Consider the following 25,570-nt stretch of genomic DNA (forward strand, 5'->3'; position numbering starts at 1 on the left):
CAGCAGCTTAGCCCTTGGAAGGGAGCTTGAATGAGAATCCAAAAAGCTGTCCCAAGGTATCCGCCTCGAGGTACCGACTCCTCAGTCCCTCCCATAGAGTGAACCTCTCATTCAACGATCCTCTACGTGGGTTTTCCTATTTGAGTTCTTCTCAACCCACAGCCCTCAACAGCTCAGTAAATTTGAAAGGTGGAAGGTTTCTGTGCCTGATCATACTTTAGGATTCACCTTGGGAGTCATCTCCTCCAGGCAGCACTCCCTGACCTCCCCTGCCTGCCTCTGGGCTCCCATGAGTCCCTCCTCACATTCCCCCTACTGTGTTGTAATGGATCCATTCCGTACTTACTTAGTGGCTCCTTGAAGACAGAGTTAGGTCATCTTTTTTTTCTTTAATTGTTTTAACATTTATTTATTTTTGAGAGACAGTACGAGCAGGGGAGGGGCAGAGAGAGAGAGAGGGAGACACAGAATCTGAAGCAGGGTCCAGGCTCTGAGCTGTCAGCACAGAGCCCAATGCGGGAATCGAACCCACAAATGGTGAGATCATGATCTGGGCTGAAGTCGACACTTAACTGGCCAAGGCCCCCAGGCGGCTCAGTCGGTTAAGCATCCAAAAATTATTTCAGGCAAGGCCACCTTCCTTTGGGGGAAGGACAGGGGGTCTATCAAGCAGATGACCTCACTAGTGTTGATCAGGAAATTCTAGACTGATTGGTTTAAAATTCCACTCCTGGGAAAGGCTAAAACTGCAATTAGGTTAAGTCTTGGCTTGTTGGTGTAAGGCTTAGCACAAATGACTCTATTTTGGCCTGTTTGATTTTTTTTTTTAACGATTCTCCCCCCCCACCCCCCACCCCCCATTTTTTTGTTAGAGAAAAGCAGGGTTTGAGCTCGCCTGATGTGGGACTTGAACTCACCAACCGTGAGATCGTGGCCTGAGCCGAAGTCAGATGCTTAAGAACTGAGCCACCCATGCGCCCCACGATTCCCCTCTTTGGATTAGACTGTCACCCTGAGAGATGTGATCAAAATTCTAGGCATGAGCGCCATTTTCAGCTACCACTCTGTAGTTCTCCAGCCTTTACTGATCCTCTGGGTGACACAGAGGTCACAGGTCATGACGGTTTTTTTGCTGAACCTCTCTGGTATTCACAGGTCATGACTTCAGGTTTACAATTTTTTAGTCTTTGTTCCTTCTCTGATGTTCCAGTCTTGGGGGGGATCATTTACTTGATGGTTAGCCGTTGCCAACACGCATTTAAACCTCTTGAGAGAATACAGCATGCCAGGCAGACTCCCATGGTCATTATAAACCGGATAATTCCCAAAGTCTGGAGCACACTTCAGAGCCACGGTCCCCAGTACCTAATCCAGTCAAAATCAAATGAGTCAAAGACCCTTTGGAAGGAGTCACCTTTTTAAGCCTAGCAGCTTGCTCAGTGTAATTATGTAATTGTACATAATGGGGTATAGCTGAGTTTATGTAATTGAGTTTCAACTACACCCCTGCAGGTGCAGCAGGTTGGCCACAGCACAGACACCTTGCTCAGCGAAAAGATCATAAAGGGTTATCCTGTCATCAAGAACAAACTTTGGCCAGAGAGTCTAAGGATTTTTGTTGGGCAGCTATTTATTTATTTAAAAAAAAATTTTTTTTAACGTTTATTTATTTTTGAGAGAGAGAGAGACAAAGCATGAACGGGGGAGGGTCAGAGAGAGGGAGACACAGAATCCGAAACAGGCTCCAGGCTCTGAGCTGTCAGCACAGAGCCTGACGTGGGGCTCGAACCCGCGGACCGCGAGATCATGACCTGAGCCGAAGTCGGCCGCTTAACCGACTGAGCCACCCAGGCGCCCTGAGCAGCTATTTTTTTAATGTTTGTTTTTGAGAGAGAGCAAGACAGAGAGACAGAGCACGATCCCAGGATGGCAGAGACCAGGCGCCCCTATATAAGCTCTTTTCAAGACTGTTTTGCTGGAAATTTTTATAAGAAATCTCAGATTAAACTCTTAAAAGCCTGAGGCCAGGAAGCAAAGCCAAGGTTAAAGCAGTTCCTTAAAGCTGTCTCGTCATGTCTGAGTTTTACATATCTCTCTCAAATATGATATTCCAAAGTTTTGGTAATACAGCCAGTGTCTTTAAATGTGTCCTGTTACAAGGAGAGAACTGAGTCTTATCGAACTGACACACATAACTATATGGCCATGACAAGAATACCCAAGAGTTTCTGGAGGGATCGGGTAGGGAGAGAAAATTAACGTTTCCTCTTTGTTTACAAAGGTATACCTTACCAAACTGCTATAAGCCATAGTAAGAGAAAAGAGAAAAAAGTTTTCTTAAATCTGGAAAGGCAAAAAGTTAAGGAGCCAGCAACGTTTCAAACAAAAAGTCCTCAAAACTATAATCATCCCTGATGAGTTCATTCTTTCCCATGTTATGAATTCTTGTTCTGCTGGAATCCAATGTTTCCATTAGTTCTGGAAGTTCTTACCCAGTTCAGTTTTATGACCTTAAAGATTAAAAGAAGACAACAACCAAAAACCCTGTATTCTGGAGCACTTTCCGTGAATTTCCTTGAAAGGGAAGCAGTTTGTGGGAAGACTTTCGTAAAAGCATCAGAGTGATATAATAATTCTGTAAGTGACAAAGACGTTTAAATATCCATTCTTTTTTTTTTTTTTCTCTTTGTTTCAACGTTTATTTATTTTTGGGACAGAGAGAGACAGAGCATGAACGGGGGAGGGGCAGAGAGAGAGGGAGACACAGAATCGGAAACAGGCTCCAGGCTCTGAGCCATCAGCCCAGAGCCTGACGCGGGGCTCAAACCCACGGACCGCGAGATCGTGACCTGGCTGAAGTCGGACGCTTAACCGACTGCGCCACCCAGACGCCCCTAAATATCCATTCTTAAAGATATGATGAGAGTTCATTAAAATGGAATTGGCAAGAAAGTTTGGTTATTTCTGTGACACTCAATATTTTATTTTATTTTATTTTATTTAACGTTTATTTTTGAGACAGAGAGAGACAGAGCATGAACAGGGGGAGGGTCAGAGAGAGGGAGGGAGACACAGAATCCGAAACAGGCTCCAGGCTCTGAGCTGTCAGCACAGAGCCCGATGCGGGGCTCGAACTCACGGACCGTGAGATCATGACCTGAGCCGAAGTCGGCCGCTTAACCGACTGAGCCACCCAGGCGCCCCTCAATATTTTAAATAATAACTGGAGTTATGATGTTAACATTATACCAGGACATACCACTTCAAGAGTTTCACACAATTTCTGGGACACTTACCACACGGACCTGTAAAATACAACTTGGAGAATTAGTATTACATCTTATTTGACAGTGTTTCCCATGTAATTTAACATATCCAATTAGCCTAATTAGTTTCACATCTCCCTTCTTATGAAGAAAGAACAAACCTTTTGAGACGTTCCAAGGACCTCTGAAAAATCCCAAAGTGAGTTCAAGGTCAGACTTCATTTAAGAATTTGGTTTTTGGGGCGCCTGGGTGGCTCAGTTAAGCATCCGACTTCAGCTCAGGTCATGATCTCACAGTTCTTGAGTTCGAGCCCTGCGTCGGGCTCTGTGCCGACAGCTCAGAGCCTGGAGCCTGCTTCCGATTCTGTGTCTCCCCCTCTCACTTCCCCTCCACTGCCGGAGCTCTGTCTCTCTCTGTCTCCCAAAAATGAAAAAAAACATTAGGGGCACCTGGGTGGGTCAGTCCATTGGCAGCCGACTTCAGCTCAAGTCATGGTCTCCCAGTTCTTGAGTTCGAGTCCCGCATCAGGCTCGCTGATGTCAGAGCAGAGCCTGCTTTGGATCCTCTGTCTCCCTCTCTCTCTCTCTGCCCCTGCCCCTGTTGTGCTCTCTCTCTCTTGAAAATAAATAAACAGTTTTTAACAAGTTAACTGTTTAACAGTCCCTCCATAGTGGAAAAGGCAGTTCAGGCAGGATTGGTACAGTCTCTTGTCTTAGGTACCTTTTATATCTTTGATCTTTCATTAGCTTTTTCCCATGAATCTTTCAATGAAGCTATTTTGTAGTTTTGGAAACTTTTGGAGGCCCCTGCATGCCACCTAAAATAGGTATGCCCGTTCTTTGTGTTTAATTTGAAAACCTCTACTTTCAAATGCACTTTTTATTTATTTTATTTATTATTTATATATATATATATAAATATATATATATATATATATATATTGGAGAGAGAGAGAGAGCGAAGGAGGGACAGAGGGGGAGGCAGACTCTGAAGCAGGCACCACACTCACACATCCAGCTCGGAGCCCAACACAGGGTCCGATCTCACCCCCCCCCCCCCCCCCCCCCCCCCCGTGAGGCGGTGACCTGACCGGAACTCAAGAGTCGGATGCTTAACCAACTGAGCCACCCAGGGGTCCCTCGGTTGTGTTCTTTTTTTTTTTTTAATTTTTTTTTAACGTTTATTCATTTTTGAGACAGAGAGAGACAGAGCATGAATGGGGGAAGATCAGAGAGAGAGGGAGACACAGAATCCGAAACAGGCTCCAGGCTCCGAGCTGTCAGCACAGAGCTCGATGCGGGGCTCGAACTCACGGACCTCGAGATCATGACCTGAGCCAAAGTCGGACACCCAACCGACCGAGCCACCCAGGCGCCCCTCGGTTGTGTTCTTTAAATGAATAGTCTAACCACACGTTGCTTTTATTTATTTATTTTTGTTTTATTTTTCTGTACTTATTTTGAGAGAGAGCGAGCACGCGCGTGCGTGCGCAAGTGGGGGAGGGGCAGAGAGTGAGGGAGAAAGAGAATCCCTAGCAGCCTCTCCACTGTCAGCGCAGAGCCCGACGTGGGGCTTGAACCCACGAACCGTGAGACCCGTGACCTGAGTCGAAATCAAGAGTCAGGTGCTTAACCACCTGAGCCACCTCGGGTTGTTTTTAGTAAGATTTTGTAATGTTGTGTAGCTGTCTGAAGTTTCAGGGACCACAGTTCTTAGATATTAAAATGCCAGAAAAGGGTATGCTCAACTCTATGGAATTCAAAGATCCAATTTTATTATTATTACTTTTTTTTTTTTTTTAACTAAGGCTTAGGGTATCTTGGAGCCAAACTAACACCCAAAAAGGATGTGCCACTGGGTTGGGAATTGTGTGATGTTTTACAGTGTACCTTGTTGCACAGTTTTCTTGAGGTTGGTAGGTGATCTAATATCAATCTGCCCTGTTCCATGACCAACGTGCCCTAATACAGACTCTTTGGGTTAGGTGGCTGGTGTTCTAACAGCTTTTAAATGCTTTACTTAAAAAAAAAAATTTTTTTTTAATGTTTATTATTTTTGAGAGAGTGAGAGAGACACAGTGTAGGCAAGGGAGGGGCAGAGAGAGAGGGAGACACAGAATCTGAAACAGGCTCCGGCCTCTGAGCTGTCGGCACAGAGCACAACACGGGGCTCGAACTCCTGAGCCATGAGGTCACGATCTGAGCTGAAGTCGGTTGCTTAAAGGACTGAGCCACCCAGGCGCCCCAGCTCTTAATTGCTTTAAATGCCCACCAATTTTTGTGGACTTTTTTGATTTCTGGAGTTCTCATTAGCAACTAGCCGTTATCTCTATGGGACAAGACAAACCAACAGTAACCGGGAGATGTCAAGCGAATGACCCTGGCCAAGCGAATGACCCGTGGGCACCACCACCAATGCCCTTGAACTCTGGACTGGGGAAAGAATTGAGCCAGCAGATCTCAACAGGTGGGGCCTGGGGACTGCCACTAAAGGTTCCCACGTGGATCCTCAGAAAGAATTAAGGGCTGGGTGTTGTCCGCTCAAAAATCGGGGAAGTGCAGTGGAAGAGGCCGGACGCTTGGCTTGGGCAGAACCACCTGCCAGCTCAGATGGGCTCCGGGCAGAGTTGTCCGCCGGTTCAAGCTGACCTGCCGTGTAGCAGAGGCCAGTGAGACCAGGAGCTGGACGCAAAGGAAGCAGAGCTCAGAACTGAGAGGCACTTGCCCGTGGCTTCAGAAACAGCAAGAAAGAGAACTCAAAAGCTTCAGGGTGCCATAACCTATGTTTCTCGTGGTCCCCAAATGCCCTCAAAAATTGGGCTTTGGATCCTATCCCTGCTGCCAAGTTTGTTAAAAACAAAAACAAAAACAAAAACAAAAACAAAAACAAAAAACAAACAAAGTTGAAAGAGTAAATTTGAAGACCTAAGTGGCTGTATTCCATGATTCATGAAGCGGACAGCATCCCGCCTAGCGAACAGGAGCTCTGAGGAGCTGTACCGACTAAAAAGCTTTGTTATAGGCAAAAGGGGGCAGCAGCATGGAATTCACAGACCAAAGAAATGATTATTTCAGTCACTTTCCTTTTGGCGGGGAAGGGCAGAGGTCTATCGAGCGGGTAGTGTTACCAGGAAATCACTAGTGTTACCAGGAGGTGCTCCATTGATTGGTTTAAAATTCCACTCGTATGAGAGGCTAAACCTGCAATTAGGTTGGCTCTTAAGTCTTGGCTTCCTGGTTTTCTTTAGCTTTTATTTTTGAAGAAAATTTAAAATAGTGACTCCCAATCCTGGAATCACTTGCAAACTTTTGAAAAATACCAGTGCTAGGAAGGGCCCGCTCCCAGGGGCCCTCGCGTCATTATTTGGGGTTGAGAAACATTGATCTGGACATAGTTTTCCTAACCAGCAAGAAAACACGCACAGCTTAACCTAGTTGACAGGGTTATTATGGCAATACTCTCCGAATACCTGGTTAGTGGAGTAGTTGCCATGAGGTTATGTGATTTGTCAGGACAAAGGGTATACGTCTCTCTAAGTGAACAAACCTGATTGTCTCCAACAGACATCCTGACAAGGAAGTTTCCGATGAAAAACGAGGATAATCTTGAGGTTATAGGTCACAGTCTACGGGATAAAACCACGCACCAAAAATACTGGCCGGAAACTAAGGGAAGACAAGTTCTTGAGCACGATAGGAGCGCGAACTGTTTCAACAGAACTCCCCCTGCCTGCTGTCCCCTAGAATCATTTTCATGGTGACTGGCAAACGGCCTCCAGACTTTTTTTTATCTTTTACTCCCTCAGGCACTAACCAGCCGGGGCCCTCGTTTCTAGGAGCCCTTGACAGCAATGTTCTGGACATCTCCCGCTGTGGCTCCGGAGAGATGGCTCTCCGAGGTGCCCAGGGTCCGAAGAGCAAGGAATGCCTGCACCAGGCAAGACCGGGAAAGGTCAGCTGAGATAAGGGCTGGTCGTATCCCGGCTGCTGAGAACTGCACGTGGAAGAGGAAACTCAGCTCACTGGGCAGATTTGGGGGCTATGGTGCTCACCCCGGAAAGCAGCCCCCGCAATGCACCTGCTTACATCTTCGCTGACCCACAGGCAGTGTGGCCTGGTGCCTGGCAGCGGGAGGACAGGAAGATGTCACCAGGCCCACGACCCCCTCTCCGTGACCCAGACGCAACATGAATGGGATCTACATGCTGATCCAGCCTGCGTTGCTGGATGGTAGGAGCCACCAAAGGGTAGACTTTATTTATCTATTTATTTATTTAAGTTTTTTAGTGTTTATTTTCGAGAGGAAGAGACAGACAGAGACAGAGAGACAGAGCATGAGCTGGGGAGGGCAGAGAGAGAGGGAGACCCAGAATCCGAAGCAGGCTCCAGGCTCCGAGCTGTCAGCACAGAGCCGGATGTGGGGCTCGAACCCACAAGCCGTGAGACCGTGACCTGAGCTGAAATCGGATGCTCAACCGACTGAGCCACCCTTATATTTTTTAATTTTTAAAAAATGTGTATTTATCTTGAGAGAGAGAGAGAGAGAGAGAACACACGTGCACACAAGAAGGGGAGGGGCAGAGATACAGGGAGAGAGGGAATCCCAAGCAGGCTCCTTGCTATCATATCAGCACAGAGCCCGATGTGGGGCTCGAACTCACGAACCGTGGGATGACGACTTGAGTCGAAATCAAGAGGGGCGCCTGGGTGGCTCAGTCGGTTAAGCGGCCGACTTCGGCTCAGGTCACGATCTTGCGGTCCGTGAGTTCGAGCCCCGCATCGGGCTCTGTGCTGACAGCTCAGAGCCTGGAGCCTGTTTCAGATTCTGTGTCTCCCTCTCTCTCTGACCCTCCCCCGTTCATGTTCTGTCTCTCTGTCTCAAAAATAAAATAAACGTTAAAAAAAAAATTAAAAAAAAAAAAAAAAGAAATCAAGAGCCGGGCGCCTAACCGAGCCGCCCAGGAGCCCCTAAAAGGCGAAACTGAAAAAGTCAACTGGACGTCCAGGGCTCAGCACACACACTGGCAATCCAAGCCCTAAATTCCATAAAGAATTTTATGGAAAGAATTCCATAAAATTCCAAGCCCTAAAGGGTTCCGTAGCTTTAATAGAGTGCTTGATTATGAAGCTAGGGAGGGGTGAGGCGGTCCAGACTGGCTCTAAGAGGCCCAACCACATAACTAACCCGTCACCCTCTCTTTTTCCCTTCCCATGCCTACCCCTGGACAACCAGGTCACTAGAATTTGCAAGTAGCAAAAAAGAGGGTGGGGGTGGGGGGACTCGAACCCGGTGCTTCTTTTGCAGCCACTATGGGCTCTGGTTTGGGCGATCAGTAGTGTTGATATTGATGCTAATGATCAAGAACAAAAGGTGATGACTCCCGAGGTGTCCTGGCGTGGCCCCAAGGCAGGCGGTGGGAGATGACTTAGGGTGCTACAAGGGACATACAGAAGAAACTGCTGAGCCCCCGGGGACCAGCCTGGGCAAATGGTGTGGGTAAAGACTGGAAAAGGATGTGATCGTCGCAGGGACCAGGCATGAGGGTCGTAGGGCTGTGGAAGGAAGGGACCAGCTTCGAGTCAGGAGGTCAAGGCACAGACGGGGACACCAATCTCTTTCTCCAGCTCTTGTGCACAGGACGTCTGGCCCATTTCACCCAGGCGTCCACGGCCACCCTCAGCTTGACCACCAACGAATAAAGAGTCTTAATCCCACGTCTGCCAGCAGCTACTGAATCCAGGAGGAAGCAGCCTCCACTCGGTGGCGAAAGTCACAAATGCTGTCGTTTCGAGAAGAAGGGAAGCCACAAAGCGACGACCGCGAACGAGAAGTGCAGTTACATGGTGCAAAGTTTGCAAACCATACCAAGCCATGTAGTGTTTAAAGTGACAGGAGGCATTCAATATGGGGGTCGCCGAACAATCGTCAATGTCTTTACGTTTGTTAAGGGGGAGATACAATTTGAAAGATTACAGCGGGTACAGGGTACGTGATATTTGTTAGCATACCTAGAGGTATTTGAGGAATTATAGTCTCTTGAGGTTGAACATGCATATGGAGGTTGCAAGCAAGCTCGTACCTGATATCTGCCCTGATTTTCCGGCCTGGGCAGCGTTACCGGTTTTCGACAGCAATTGCACACCATATTTCAGATTGAAAATACCCTGCCTTTTTTGTAGAGAGAGCCAAGATGCTTGGCACCCATGCATTAATATGCCATCTATTAACTGGCATGGGGCGGGGGATATATTCATTTTTCCAAGAGTATCTAACATGAGCTGATCCTAAGATAAGTCTATAATCTACAGAAGGATCTGCACACCTTTTATCAGTTAAGGTCAAATTTGTTCCAGGAATAGCAATACGAATCTCATTTTTATAAGCACAGTGCCTCCACTTTGGGAAGCCTAGCTTGGGGCTCACAAAGACCCATTCCTCAGTAGCGTCATCCCCCTTTGGAGGAGACGTGGCTCACACAGGAAAGGCTTTAGAGTGATCTTCAGGAGTAGACATTCTAGGAGAAGAGTCTCCAGGTAGAAGCAAGATTAGAGACCATAGGAGTCTTTTGTTTACCTCTGCATCATTAGGAGAACCTGTCAACAACCCTTTATAAGAAGTTGGAGCACAACCATCAATGGAGGGAGCCTCATCCTCCGTAGAATTGGGGATAAGAAAGCAGACAGCAACAGAACTTGAGACTCCATCAAAGGAGAAGTTCTTTGTATTAACAGCCTGTCCCAATTGAGCAGGAGACTGAGGTCCCCCCATCCAAAGAGGAATGTTCGTGTAAACTGGGATAACCTCATTTTCCCAAGTTACCGGTTGACAAGAAGGAGGGTTAGGTAAATAAGCCCAACGCGAAGCAACCGGTTCAACACCATTTACCTGACGCGCCAAGATAGCAAGCATAGCAACAGAGAGTAGAAGGAGAAACTGAACTCCTTGGTTGAGAACCACACCTCCGGCTTCTTTGGTCAGCTTCTTCAGTTGGCCCCAAGTTGGCGGACCGCTTTCTCGAGTCGTCTGGGTGGGTCCCCGCCGCGGCGCCGGTGTCGGTCTCAGCGGCTGCCAGTCGTCCTGAAGGCGAAGCTTTCTCATGTGATGTGTCAGGGGTTCTCTTAGGTGCTCCTCCGGAAGATGTCTCTTGTTTGAGTCAGCAAGTGGTAAGGCGGAGGAGGCGGTGGGTTGGACAAGTCCGATGAGCCTGTCTGGAATCCACAAAGGTAGATCTGAGTCCTGTGGAAGAACACAAGCGTAGCCTCTCCCACAGGCCAATAAGACATCAGGCCCTTTCCACGTTCCTGTAGGAAGATCCTTCCATTGTACCAATGGTTTAGGAGCCTCAAGATCAGGGTTCCGGTGACGCTGCATGGCAGACATGCCTGCAGTATCCATATTGAGATTTTTTTTTTCAACGTTTTTTTAAAATTTATTTATTTTTGGGACAGAGAGAGACAGAGCATGAACGGGGGAGGGGCAGAGAGAGAGGGAGACACAGAATCGGAAACAGGCTCCAGGCTCTGAGCCATCAGCCCAGAGCCCGACGCGGGGCTCGAACTCCCGGACCGCGAGATCGTGACCTGGCTGAAGTCGGACGCTTAACCGACTGCGCCACCCAGGCGCCCCATATTGAGATTATTAATAACAAACATGGCATGGCTTAAAATATGATGAGGGGAACTATATTCGAGCTCTTTCTTGCAGTTTGGTATTTTGATGTTTTAAGGTCTGATGTGCTCTCTCTACAATAGCTTGTCCCTGAGGACTATAAGGAATTCCTGTCGTATGTTTAACGTTGAAGGTGTTACACAATCGCTTTTTAAAAGCTTTTGAAGGGTAGGCAGGTATTGGCTGCGTCCTCACCTGTTATGACTCTTCACTGCCACCATGAGGCGAGAGACAAAATCCTCAAAAGGCTCGTCTGCCTTTTGTCTCACACTTCCTAGTGCTGTTGCTTTTCCAGTGGTGACCGGCAAGGACTTCCAAACATTGCACAGGAATTTCCTTCTGCAAGGACATCCTTGTCTAAATTACATCTGACTCCGGGCAGTATCATATTCACCTTTCCCTAACAACATTTCTATAGTCATAGAAGCATCGTTAGGCTTTCTTTTTATGGAAGCCTGCTTTTTAGCCAATTCTTCATATTCCGCCTTCCACGGTAGATGATCGCCACCAGACAAGCAGGCCTTGGCCACTTGCACCCAATCATAACGTGTCATCCATCGGTTAAGCAGAGTGTCCGAAAGAGTCAATGTATAGGGAGCAACAGGACCATAGTCCTGACGTGCAGCCTTTAGTTCCTTGAGTATTTTATATGGCGGAGGTTCCCAAGTGACGTCCTCATCAAATTCTCCTCCATACATGACAGGAAAACAGTGAGCAAACTCAACATCCCTGCAAGTTCTTCCTGTCTTAACGCAGCTGAAAACCCTGAGGATCCATGGACCTTTTGTTGTGCCAAGGTCATTGGAGGAGGGGGACGAGCTGGCAGACGTCTAAACAATTTATCACGGTGTAAAGGACCAGGGGGAGCCCGAAAAGGCTTCGCAGGCTCTTTACTGTTTAGCTGAGCTGCACAAACCCCTATAGGGCTTCCCTCATCATGATACTTGGCTGCAGCATCCTCCAAATTCTGTTCCTCCTCGGGTGTAAGCTTATCGTCACCAGGCGGGGCCGAAGCCAGCATCGCCTGAGACTTAGCAGGAGAAAGCCAAGGAGTGCCTTCTCCTAAAGAAAAATTCTCCCGCTGGGGAAGTTTCTCCACCTCTTGTTGGGGTTCTAAAGCATCTTTGATTAAATTCCAAAAAAGAGCAAAGGCATCGACAGGTACCTTTTCTGGCCCATGGAGAGTATAATATTCTCTAAGCTGATCTCCCGCTCTATTCCATGTCTGCAAATTTACCGTACCTTCCTCAGGAAACCACGGACAACATTCCTGAACAAAATGCAGGAATCTAGCCAACCGGCTGTTGGTGACTTTAATCCCTCTTTTTCCTAGCATGCGCAATGGCACTTCAATAAAGAGTCTTCTCTCTTTAGACTCAATAGGGCCCGTGACTTCTCAACCTCTGTTCTGAACCATCCACCCTTCGCTTACCTGCTTATCCTCTGCAGGGGGGTCTGCAGCACCCCAGGGGGAGTCCTAGCCGTCCTGAATACTCTCAATTGCTCACCTTCTTAGTTGCTTACCTTCAGGTCCCTGTTCGGGCACCACTTGCCGAGGTCCAGCCCCAGCAGGTCCAGGGGTTCCGGAAGGATGAACGGCGTCGGCGAAGATGACAGACGGACACAGACAACAGCAGAGTGTTAGACTGGCCGTTTTATCATGGTGAGCGTGGCGTTATATTTGTTAGCAAATTCCTTGTAGCGGGCGTTCTCTATGTTTCTCGGCATTACCTGATTCTAAAAATGTTCCTTTGTGTGATCACCCATAAAGGAACAACAGAGTTATTTTCTTAGAACATTCCCTCCTGCCCTTTCAAGGTCATCAAGCTCTCAACACCTCAAGTGGAATGTTTACAAGGACATGACTTCTTAATTGTTCCTTTGTGCCATTGGCGGTACCAGGGTCTGGGGTGCCGGGAGGGAGCCAAGAGGGCCCTGGGGACCCACGCCTTACGCGCTCCCAGGGAGACAAAGTATACTTAGGAACTAATGAACCATTCTGTACCTTAACCCACCAGGTCCGGTTATCATCTGGAATGCCTCCTGGGGGCCAAGGGGGCCTAGGGGTTGGAGCAACTTGTATCCATAGATACATTCCTTTGTTGCCGGAGTGGGGATTTCGAACCCGTTTGTCCCCCCTCCTTGGCTGGGAAATATATGGGGCTGTCCTTCCTTTAGGTAGAGGAGTCTTTATAGGGGGTGGCAAGGGCTGGATGTGGGGCCACACAATTTCCCTGCGGCATCTTATTTCTTTCCCCAGTGGTTCTTTTCCCGGGGGGGCGCCCGTCGTGGGCAATTCTCCAACCGGCAAATCCCAGGTACTTTCACTGGTAGGGGGGCCGCCCCGACCAACGCTAAGGTCAAATGACATGACAGCAGGAGTACAAGAAGCTTCACTGTCGCTGGGCCACCATGTGGTCCCGATCCGTTCCCCGCCTGGGCCCGGACATCAGGCTGCTTGGAGAGCTTGGCTTCCGGCATGGCGGCTCCTCTGAAAAGTCAAAATAGAATTACCTAATGATCCCACGATTCCACTTTGGGGTATGTACCCCCAAAGCGCTGAAAGCAGGAAATCCAAGAGATACGTGCACATCCGTGTTTATTGGCAGCATTATCCAGAAGAGCTAAGACGTGGAAGGAAACCACGTGTCCATTGATTGATGACTGGATAAACGAAATGTGGTGTATACACCCAATGGCATATTATTCAACCTTAAAAGGAAGGAAATTCTGAACGGGCTACAGCACGGGCGGACCACAAGGACATTATGCTAAGTGAAACAAGCCCGACACAATAAAATAAAAAATAAGCCTGTATTCCTCCATTTATATGAGGTGCTTAGAGCAGTCAAAATCATAGAGACGAGGGGCGGCTGGCTGGCTCCATTGGTTAAGCATTCGACTTTGGCTTAGGTCATGATCTCGCGGTTCGTGGGTTCAAGCCCGGGTTGGGCTCTCTGCTGACGGCTCAGAGCCCGGAGCCTGCTTCAGATTCTGTGTCTCCCCCACCTGCTCTCTGCCTCTCCCCTGCTCGCACTCTCTCTCTGTCTCTCTCTCAAAAATAAATAAACACTAAAAAAATTTTTTTTAATTAAGGAAACAATTTTACCACAATTTTTTTGAAATCACAATTTTAAACATTGAAAGAATACTTAGTTCAAGCCCCTCCCTATCCGTACGATTAATGTCGGTATCTGATGGGGCGGCTTTAGCTGCAGGTAAAAGATCGGGGGCAGAGTTTTAGAGGAAGGTGTTCCCCCATGGTGCCCTGGTGACACTGCACATGTCCCCACAGGCCACGCAGGCGGAGGCTTGAACCACAGCTCCTCCAAGTCTGAGCAGGAAGCTGTGGTTCCCCGAGCCACCAGAGGGTGGGAGGACTATGGGAGCCTCAACGAGGTTATCTGTCATTCGCTCACTTACCGACCCTGAGGCACCATGAGACTTTCTTGTCACTTTCATGCTCTGATGTGGCCCAAGGCCTCCAACCTGCCTCCTCAGGAGAGCTGCCGGATACAAAACACTCAGCCAGGGGCTGGCGCGGGCTTCCCGCCTGTCAGGCAGCCCGCAACTCACCTTGCGTCCCATTGGCCCCTTTGGTTTCGAGGTCATCCTTTTTGGTACGTGCGACCGGGACCCCAGGAAACTGGCACCTTTCACTGATTCCCCTTCTCACTGTCTATGTGAGTAATCACCCTTACATCTAACGGGGCTCGTTGTGTCTGTAGCAGCTACATCAGTCAGGCTTGACCTTGGCCTGGCACTGTCTCCCGGGCGAGTTTGACCGTGGCCTACGGTTTCACCTCTCACTTTAACTAAGTCTGTCTCAGAGAATTCATCACTTTTTGTCATCTCACACACAGCAGAAATGAAACCCCTGAGCCCAGAGGGGTGACGGGTCTGCAGGTCTTTGATAGATATCGACAACTGACTTACACAATTAAGATTCAGGGAACTTAGGGGCGCCTGGGTGGCTCAGTCGGTTAAGCGTCTGACTTCAGCTCAGGTCAAGATCTCTCGGCTTGTGAGTTCGAGCCCCGCGTCAGGCTCTGGGCTGACAGCTCGGAGCCTGGGGCCTGCTTCGGAGTCTGTGTCTCCCTCTCTCTCTGCTCCTCCCCTGTCCACACTCTCTCTCTTTCTCTCAAAAATGAATAAACATTAAAAAAAAAAAAAGATTCAGGGAACTTATCGGGAAGGCTTCCATTTAAATGGTCACACGAAAAGTTTATTCCCTGAAGAAATACTCTCATGTAGAAACACCTTATTTCCTGATGGAGAGCAAATAAGATGTGATTGTATCATGGTGCTGGACAAATGCCGGGAAGATCTTCCCCGAGAACCCACTAGAAGAAGGAGTAAAGAGAGTGTATAAAATAGGCCATGAGTGTGTGTTCTGTGAACACCTGCAGCGGAGAGAGACGCGATGGGTTTCCCGGAACTTCTCCATTCTGCTGGGGCCATGGGGAAATTCCAAGTCGTCCGAACCATGCTTATACTCTTCCCTGCCATTCTGGCCTCCTGTAACAGCCTCCTAAAGACCTTCACAGCCATGACCCCAGAGCATCACTGCTGGCCAGCCAACTGGACCAATGGGTCCCCTGTCCCGGATGGGACAGCTTTGTGTTGACACTGTAGCTTGAAAAATAACAGCTTTGTTCTGACACTGAAGGTCAAGAGATAACAGCCTTGCTTTACTCTTGTACATTACGCTTCATACTCTTGTAAATCAGGCTTCACCAACTAAAGACACAAAAGTTCAAAGGGGATGGGGACCGGCTGAGAGTCTTCATCCCGCTGGACAAGGACCAGAAGCCTGAGCGATGCCTGAGGTCCTCCGAGCCCCCCTGGCAGATCGTAAACCTCAGAGACTCCTCCTTCCTGAGTCCGGACACCGAGCCCTGCCTGGATGGGTGGGTGTCCGAGTAATGTGTTGACTCGTCGATCGTTTCTGAGGGGAGGCAAAGCCAGAGCCAAGTGCTGAGCCTTCTGGTGATTTTTTTTTTGTTGATTTGTTTTACTTTAATCAAGATATAACTTAACTCCATTAAATGCTCAAAATTTAAGTGTGCAGCTGAGTAAGTTTTACACACGTAAACACCAGATCCAGATACAGATGATTTCCGGGACCCCAGCAGTCTCCCTCGCAGCCCTCTACGTCATTACTGGATCCCCGCTATAACCGCCATTCAGACCTCTATCATCATCCGTTGGTTCTGCTTATGTTTGAACTTCACGCCAGTGGAATTGTACGGTATGCGCTCTTTCGTGTGTTGGGATTTTTTTGCACTCATTACAGGTTTTTAGGAGTCATCCGTGGTGATATATGCTTTGGGAGTTGGTTCTTTCTCAGTGCTGCAAAGCATTCCATTGTACGAATGTACCACAGTGTATATATCCATTCTCCTCTTGAAATACATCTGTGCTGTCTCCAGGTTGGGGCTATTATGAACATCATGGTCATGAACATTCTTGTACAAGTATTTGGGTGGACACAGCCACTCATTTGTGCTGGGTGTATGCCCAGGGGTGGGCGTGTAGGATCACAGAGTGGCCCCAGATTCTGCCAAGCAGTTTTCTAAGTGTGTAAGACGTTCAGACGTGTCTGATTGCCTCATCTCCTTTCCCACACCTGGTCCAACTGTAAGGGTTAAATTGTAGTGTAGGGCTAATGCATAGCTTGAAAGATAACAGCTTTGTGTTGACACTGTAGCTTGAAAAATAACAGCTTTGTTCTGACACTGAAGGTCAGGAGATAACAGCCTTCCTTGCTTTACTCTTGTACATTACGCTTCATACTCTTGTAAATCGGGCTTCACCAACTAAGGAAACAAAAGTTCAAAGAAAAGAGCGTCAGAGGCAAGGTCAAGGAGATCCACTGGTTGCAACTTAGCGGCAGAAAGTCTAAAATAATCACCTCATTCAGCAACTGTTTCTAACTCATCTGGGAACTGTTTCTCTGTTCTGTTCCCGGGTGATGATAAAACGATGTGATCGGCCATAAAAACTCTGTACCCTGGCTGTTCGAGGCCACGCTCTGATCAAGAGTGTTGGTCCCCATCGGTCGGCCTTGCCTCTCATTGCAATAAACTTTGTTGTGACTGTCACTGGTGCCCGTAGCATTCTGTTTCAGGAGTCGTGTGGATGCAACATTCGGTGCATTGGCCGGGAAAGTGAAAGGTCTGAAACAGGGCCCTTTCCTCGGACTGCTCCGCCGACCCCTGGGAGGAGGCTTGGGATTGGGAGAGGTAAGGAATTCTTGGAGCGCGCCATTTGAATGACTCAGGAGGGTCTGCTGGACGCGGCTATAGACCCAGAGTCAGGGATCCTACCGGGACGCCGGTGGGCCCCATTTGGTTTGGTTTTTGTCCAGAAGGATCCTATTTTCAGGTGGCTGCCACGGCCTACTGGCCTTGAGATCTCGAACTTGTGTTTTCTTCGTGTCTTAATTGTCTTCTTCCTGTTGACTGTGCGTCCTTGTCAGTTCTGCCTATCTTTGTCATGGGTCAAAATCAGAGCACCCCCACCCCTCTGAGTCTCATACTAACCCATTTCCAGGACTATAAAAAAGCTGCCTCAGTGTTTGGCCTCCACGTTAAGAAGCCAGTCCTTCGAACTCTCTGCGAGGTGGAATGGACCAGCTTTCAGGTCGAATGGCCTCCACAGGGGACCTTTGACCTTACTTTGGTATATAAGGTTCATGATATTGTCTTTTCTAGGCACGAAGACCAAATCCCATACATTGGAGCATGGAGAACCCTCATTGAAAACCCTCCAGATTGGTTAAAACTTCTCCTTCCCCATCCCCCTCGCCTCCCTAAAGTACAGGCTTTGCTGCTCAAAGGCCGGCCATTTGGAGCTCTCTTGATGGGACTAAGCAGCCACCCCCTCTATCACTTGCACCGGAGGAAGAAAAAGAAACTTACCACCCGCCGCCCTATAGTTCTCGCCCAAAGAATATGGGTCAAGATGCTTCAGATCAGGAGGCAAGCCCGAGTCGGGACACTCCCCTGAGCCCGTCTCACACCTGGTCAGGGACTCCCTTCCATCCCCCTCCCGCTGCCCGACCCCTTTGTCCAAGGCCACCCCTGCAGGGTGATGTCCGACCCTTTATGACTTATGTACCCTTCTCCACTAGCGACCTTTACAATTGGAAGCTTCGAGACCCCTCGTTCTCAGAGAAACCCCAAGCATTAATTTCTCTCCTTGAAACTCTATTTGTGACCCATCAGCCAACCTGGGACGACTGCCAGCATCCGTTGCAAGTTCTCTTCACCACTGAGGAGCGAGACAAGATCCGTCGCGAGGCCCAGAAATTAGTGATGGGACCAAACGGGCAACCCACCGAGGATCCCGCTGTAGTCGAGGAAGTCTTTCCTTCCTCCCATCCTGAAAATCGGGACCCAAACACTCCTCACGGTAGGCGATCATTGACCCTATTTCGCCAGACTCTACTGGGAGGTCTCCGAGCGGCCGCCCGCCGGCCCACAAACATGTCTAAGGTAACAGAAGTCATGCAGGGGACCGAGGAAACCCCTCGGCCTTCTTAGAAAGGCTCATGGAGGCCTTGAGGCACCTGAAAACAGAAGAGCATTAAATCTGGCCTTTGTCTCACAGGCCGCCCCAGACATTCGGAAAAAGTTACAAAACTTTGATGGGTTGAAAGGAAAAAATTTATCTGAGTTAGTTGAGATAGCCCAAAACGTTTTTAACAGTAGGGATTCTCAGGAAGAAAGACAGACACAAAAATTGACTAGGGTGGTGACGCCCGTCCTGGATGCCCGCGAGGGAAGAGGACCCCAAACACCCGAAGAATTCTGGTCTGGGCCAAAGAAAAAAGACAGACAAAGGGTTAGAGCGCCACTAGGAAAAAACCAATGTGCATATTGCAAACAAGAGGGACACTGGAAGAAGGATTGCCCCAACTTAGCCCAACGCAAAACTCGGCCACCCCAGGTATCTGTGAGGAGAGTCAATTTCGACTGACGGGGCCGCGGCTCGGTGGCCCCTTCTGAGCCTTTGGTTACTGTTAATATAGGGGGCCAGCCTAAGACTTTCTTGGTGGACATTGGGGCAGCCTTTTCAGTTCTAAAACAAGATCCTGGCCCCACCAGGCGAGGAGCAACCCTGGTGCAAGTCTGGGTCCCAGACTTGTAAATGGACCACTGAACGACAAGTAGATTTCGGCCGTAAAACTGTCACACATTCTTTCCCAATCATGCCTGAATGCCCCTGCCCTGGATTACTAGGTAGAGACCTACTACATTAACTAACGGCTTCTTTGAAATTCACTAAAGGGGGTATGCATATTAAAGTCGGCCAGGATGGCCCAACAACCGTAATGGTGACTGTGCCACTTGGGGAAGAGGACCTGCTCACTCCGGTGCCTAATGGAAGTGTCCATGCAGTCGATCCCCTCCTCAAAAGCCTCCAGGCGGGCTTTCCCCAGGTATGAGCTGAGACCAATTCACCCGGGGCTGGCGATTCATCAAGCTCCGGTAATAGTGGAACTTAAGGCATCCGCGCTTCGGGTAAGACTAATATCCCACGTCCCGGGAGGCTCGGCGGGGAATCGCCGTTCACATCAAGTGTTTGCGCGACTCCGGCATTTTGATCCCATGCAAGTCGCCATGGAACATTCCGCTTCTCCCTGTCCGGAAGCCTAACTCATCCGATTTCCGGCCAGTTCAGGACCTAAGAGCAGTAAACGCCAGGGCAATGGACATTCATCCCACTGTACCCAACCCTCATACTCTCCTTAGTTTGCTTCCCCCTTCTCAGGTGTATTATATACAGTTCTGGACTTAAAAGATGCCTTCTTTGCCATCCCGCTGGCCCCACAAAGCCAGCCACTATTTGCATTTGGATGGACTGAGCCTGAAGAGGGAAAATCCGGACAGCTCACCTGGACGTGACTCCCCCAGGGATTTAAAAATTCTCCTACTCTTTTCAATGAGGCCCTGCACCAGGATTTAGAGCCATTTCGAATCTCCAACCCGCAGGTAACTCTATTGCAATATGTTGATGAGATCTTGTTGGCGGCCCCCTGTCATTTAGGATGCCTGAAGTGCCACCAAAGGACTCTTGAGTCTTCTGCGAAAACTGGGGTACCGAGGGTCAGCCAGAAAAGCGCAGATCTGTCGTGCTGCGGGGACCTATTTAGGTGACAACCTTAAACAAGGTAAGCGCTATCTCGGTGAACAAAGGATTCGGGCTATACTCGATATTCCTCAGCCTAGAACTCGCAAACAAGTCCGCGAGTTCCTTGGGGCGGCAGGCCATTGCAGACTATGGATACCTGGCTTTGCTGAACAGGCAGCCCCTTTGTATGCCGCTCTCAAGGGGTCTCTGGAGTCCTTCACATGGGGGGAGACTCAAACTAAAGCCTTCCAGGCCTTACGAGATGCTCTCACGACCCCACCGGCCTGGGCCCTGCCAGATCCCACCAAGCCATTCCATTTGTTTGTAGCCGAAAAAGGGGGGGGGGGGTAGCCAGAGGAGTTCTGACTCAGCGCCTGGGAACTTGGCGCCAACCGGTGGCCTATTTATCCAAACGGCTGGACCCAGTTGCTTCCGGGTGGCCCCCATGCATTCGACAAATTGCCGCCACCGCGCTCCTAGTTAAAGCCGCAGACAAACTAACCTTGGGGCAGGCATTGTCTGTCACGGGGCCCCATGAAGCGGAGGCTTTGCTGCAGGCTCCCCCAGAGCGATGGCTGTCAAATGCTCGGATTACCCAATATCAAGCATTGCTCCTCGACCGGCCCCGAATACGTCTTTGTGCCCCCGCGGCCTTAAACCCAGCCACTTTGCTGCCCGTAGGACAAGGTCCCCCTCTGCACTCTTGCCCAGAAACCTTGGCGATGATCTCGTCCCTCCGCTCCGATCTTATGGACGTTCCCTTACAGGACCCTGATATCAACAGGACCCTGATATCAGCATGTTTTCAGGCGGCAGTGGTTTTGTGTTTCAAGGACAAAGGCGTGCCCGCGCTGCAGCGATGACAGACCGCGAGGTTCTATGGCAACAGACCCTCCCCCCGGGAACTTCAGCCCAGCGCGCAGAGCTCATCGCGCTAACAAAAGCCCTAAAACTCGAAAGAAACAAGGCAGTTAATATTTATACGGACCGCCGCTATGCTTTTGCCCCGCCCATGTGCACGGATCCATTTATCAAGAGCGCAGCCTCCTCACGACGGAAGGCAAGGCCGTCAAAAACAAATCGAAAATTTTAGACCTTCTGGCTGCCATCTGGGAACCTGCAAAACTGGCGGATCATTCATTGCCGGGGACATCAAAAAGGCGCCTCCCTGGAGGCAGTCGGAAACCGCCTGGCTGATGCAGCAGCCCGAGAAGCTGCCCTAACTAAAAGTGAAAGTGCCTTGCAGCTACCGATCTTGACCGGTCCTGCTTCCCCTGGAGCCCAGTTGCACTCCTAAAGATTTGGAGTGGGTTTCCAGAAAAGGAGGGAAGTAAGATGCTGGGACAAAAGTGGTTTCAGGATCCTGAAGGTAAGATACTCCTACCCGCGGCACTCGGGCGGCGCATGGTGGGTCAGCTCCACCAAGGGACTCATCTGGGGAAAACGAGGATGGCGCTTAGTGCGGAAAAAGTTCAGGGCGCAAGGGCTGGGAGAAGAGATTGAAGAGGTGGTTGAAAGATGTGTAAATTGCGCCCAAGTAAATCAGGCCGGTTGGGGAAAGTAGATTTCACTGAAATTAAACCAGGGGAATACGGATACAAATCCCTGCTTGTTTTTGTAGACACCTTCTCCGGGTGGGTTGAGCCTTTCGTCACTAAATCAGAAACGGCTCAGGCGACAGTTAAGAAATTATTAAATGAGATAATTCCTGGATTCGGGCTGCCTCTGAGCATAGGATCAGACAATGGCCCGGCCTTCACGGCGCAGGTGTCCCGGGGTCTAGCCCGGGCACTGGGAGTAGATTGGAAATTACATTGTGCATATAGACCCCAGAGCTCGGGTCAGGTGGAAAGGATGAATCGGACCCTAAAAGAGACCTGAACCAAATTGTCCCTTGAGACGGGCGAAAATTGGGTCGATGTCCTGCCTCTTGCCCTTTTGCAAGCGTGTTTTACTCCATTTGTCAAGGGATTTTCCCCTTATGAAATTTTATTTGGCAGACCTCCACCTATCCTGCCGAGGCTAGGAGACGACGTAACGGAACAGTTGGAACAGGACCGCTTGCTGGCCTCACTCGTGGCCCTGCAACATGTACAGAAGGAAATAACCAGGGCCTTGAGAGAAGCCTTCGCTCATCCTCCTGTTCTTCCCCACCCCTTTCAACCAGGAGACTTAGTCTGGGTCAAGAGGCACGAGCCTAAAACCCTGGAGCCACGCCGGAAAGGACCGCACGCTGTGATCCTGACTACACCCACGGCCGTGAAGATAGACAGTGTCCGAACCTGGATTCATCACTCTCAGGTCAAGAAAAACTGCGTGAAGGCGGGAACACCCCCAGACTGATACGGAACCGGATAACGAACACAATGGAAGGTCCGAAGGCACCCAGAGGATCCTTTAAAGCTGAGACTGATGCGGGCGTAATAATAATAATTGTCTGGGTTTGTATAGTGGTAAGCGTGGGGGACTGTACGGAATTGCATCCCCTATCTTTTTGGCCATACCAAGGGGAACTCAGGGACACTGTCACAGGGTAGGTGATAGCATCTAATACCTCTTCCACTGTGCCTCGTTTTTTGTTTGATTTATGCGACTTGGTGGGGGACTCATGGGGGACTTTAATTACTAATTATAAACAGCCAACGGGCTTTGCTCCTCCGGTCCCCAAAAACCCCTATATGGTTACGTATGGATGTGGACACAGGGATCGAGAACAAAAATTGGCTGACATACCAGGGTTATACAGTTGCCCTGCAAATAGAAACGTCGAATGCGAAGGAAAAGGCCAATACCATTGTGCAAAATGGGGTTATGAAACACTGGCTCCCTGGCTGGCGGGACAGGGCCATGACCCCTTAACCACCCTCCTTAGAACTCCAGATCCCAAATGTAAGACCCAAGGAAAAGGCAACCCAACAAAAATGTGTTTAAAAAAGGTTTCTAGTTCCCGTACCTTTTCCTCTTCCTGGGACACTGGATACGCTTGGGGTCTCAGGATGTCCGCTCCAAGGGTTGACAAAGGCATTTCCTTTACTATACAAAGGGTTAAAAAAAAAAAACCTCCACCCAATCCGGTAGAGCCAAACAAGGACATGATTTTACACCCCCCCCCCCCGCTCTTTCCGACTGTCCCTTCCCAACCTACCCTGCGATCGGATGCCCCCACAAAGTCAGAATTACCAACTTCAGGTCATATCCAGAACTCATTCTCCCCTGAGACGCATTGGCTAAATGCAGTAGATTCTCTGTATGCTTGGCTAAATTCATCTCACGCCGAGATTGTACAAGACTGTTGGCTGTGTTTAAACCCTAACCCCCATATTATGTGGGAATGGCTACAAATGCCAGCATTAGACAAGACATAGAAAAGCATGCCATAAAATTGCTAAATCCAAGCATGTCATTGTCCCCTTGGGGTTCACAACCAATTTTAACCCTAGGAGACCTCCAAGGACAGGGTTGGTGCATAGTGTCCCGAGAATATAATTCCACTCCTAGTGGGATTGGGAATTGCGGGACCCACAGCTATTGGAACTGCTGGACTCATTGTGGGGGACCAAAATTTCAAAACTGTAAGCGAGCAAGTGGACCGAGACCTAGGCTACTTGGAAACCTCAATTTCTCGGCCGGAACACCAACTAGACTCTTTAGCCGAGGTTGTATTACAAAACAGAAGAGGGCTTGATTTACTCTTCATGAAGGAAGGGGGCTTCTGCGTGGCCCTCGGAGAAACGTGCTGTTTTTATGCGAACAATTCCAGAGTAATCCGAGACACTCTCAATTTGGTCAGGGATAATCTTAGGACCAGGGAACGTGCCTTGGAGGCCAGCGATAATTGGTATCCGAGTTTATTCTCTTGGTCCCCCTGGCTCACATCACTGCTCACCGCCGTAGCTGGGCCACTGCTATTGTTACTTCTCGGGTTAACTATCGGCCCGCGCATTATCAATTGGTTAGAACAGTAGGTCAAGAGGCGAGTTGGTGAAGCAAAAATAATGATTAGGTCCAACTATGTCCCCTTAGTTCCTAACGATGAATCAAGGGATTGATTCACTGACAAGAAAAGGGGGAAATGTAAGGGTTAAATTGTAGTGTGGGGCTAATTGTAGCTTGAAAAATAACAGCTTTGTTCCCACACTGAAGGTCAAGAGATAACAGTCTTGCTTTACTCTTGTACATTACGCTTCATACTCTTGTAAATCGGGCTTCACCAATGAAGGAAACAAGCGCTCAAAGAAAAGAGTGTCAGAGGCAAGGTCAAGGAGATCCACTGGTTGCAACTTAGCAGCAGAAAGTCTAAAATAATCACCTCATTCAGCAACTGTTTCTAACTCATCTGGGAACGGTTTCTCTGTTCTGTTCCCAGGTAATGATAAAACGATGTGATCGGCTTTAAAAACTCTGTACCTCTGCTGTTTCGGGGCCACAATCGGTCGGCCTTGCTTCTCATTGGAATAAATTTTGTTGTGACTGTCACTGGTGCCCGTAGCATTCTGTTTCAGGAGTCCTGTGGATGCAACAAAGTGTTTTTTTTTTTTTTTTAATCGGTAGCTTTGTGTGGTTGTTTTTCATAACACCTTTTTTGAGATGTAATGCACATACCATAAAATGTAACCTTCTAATGTTCACACTTCTGTGGAGTTTGGTATATTCACAGCCTTGTGCAACCATCCCCCCTGTGTAATTGGAGAACATATTCATCACCCCAAAAAGAAGCTCAGTAGCCATCAGCAGTCCTTCCCCTTTCCTCCCTTCCCCCCAACACGTGGCATTCACAGGTCTACTCTCTGCCTCCATAGAGTTGCCCATTTCGGATATTTCACGGAAAGGAAATCATGTAATACGTGGTCTTTTGCGTCTGGCTTCCTTCACTTTGCGTCATGCTTTCAAGAGTCACCCACACTGTAGCATTATCCTTGCTTCATTCCTTTTTTACGCCCAAATAATACTCCATAGTGTAGATCTACTACCCTGTGTCTCGATTCATCACCTCTCGGGTCATTTGAGTTGTTTCCACTTCGGGGCTATTGTGAGTTGGTTGCTATGAACGTTGGTGTACAAGTATTGGTCTGAATACCTGCTGTCAATTCCTTTGGCTGTACGGCCGCTAGGGCAATTATTGGGGCATAGGGTAACTTTGTGAGGACTCGCCAGGCTGTTTTCCACAGAGATGGCACTTTTTTACATTCCCGCCGGCAAGGTGATGGATGAGCCTTCTGATTTCTCCACGTCCTTGTCAATACCTGTTATTATTATTATTTTTTTGATTATAGTCAACCCAGTGGGTGTAACGTGGCATCTCACTGTGGTTTCGATTTGCATTTCCCAAATGACTAATCTGTTGAACCTCTCTTGCAAGCCTCTGATTAATTGTGATTAATTTTCAGAGTTCTGGAAAAGGTGATTTTTATATCTCCTTGTAAGTACTCGCATTGTTTTTCGGTGAGGGGGGAGATTCGTGGAGGTCCCCACTTTGCCATTTCAAAAGGGCCACTGT

At 48.8% G+C, this 25,570-nt stretch overlaps 2 long non-coding RNA genes across 5 annotated transcripts; one reads left to right on the forward strand and one right to left on the reverse strand.

Annotated features, from left to right (window-relative positions):
• Positions 1-9,959: 9,959 nt before the first annotated feature.
• LOC111556697 lies at positions 9,960-13,890 on the reverse strand. The gene is made up of 2 exons (XR_002736406.2): positions 12,460-13,890; positions 9,960-10,475 (listed from the first exon to the last, which is right to left on the reverse strand). It is a non-coding gene; the product is annotated as an uncharacterized LOC111556697 (long non-coding RNA).
• Positions 13,891-15,451: 1,561 nt separating this feature from the next.
• Positions 15,452-24,549, forward strand: LOC109492199. Of its 4 annotated transcripts, XR_006586694.1 has the most exons (4): positions 16,683-17,180; positions 17,652-20,113; positions 20,841-21,442; positions 22,241-24,549. It is a non-coding gene; the product is annotated as an uncharacterized LOC109492199 (long non-coding RNA). The 4 variants fall into 4 exon arrangements; XR_002736407.2 differs by having other exon boundaries at positions 15,452-17,180; positions 17,652-21,442; positions 22,074-24,549; XR_002146001.3 differs by having other exon boundaries at positions 16,681-17,180; positions 17,652-21,442.
• Positions 24,550-25,570: the final 1,021 nt, after the last annotated feature.

The sequence above is a fragment of the Felis catus genome, chromosome D1 (assembly GCF_018350175.1).
Source record: "Felis catus isolate Fca126 chromosome D1, F.catus_Fca126_mat1.0, whole genome shotgun sequence".
Lineage (NCBI taxonomy): Eukaryota > Metazoa > Chordata > Mammalia > Carnivora > Felidae > Felis > Felis catus.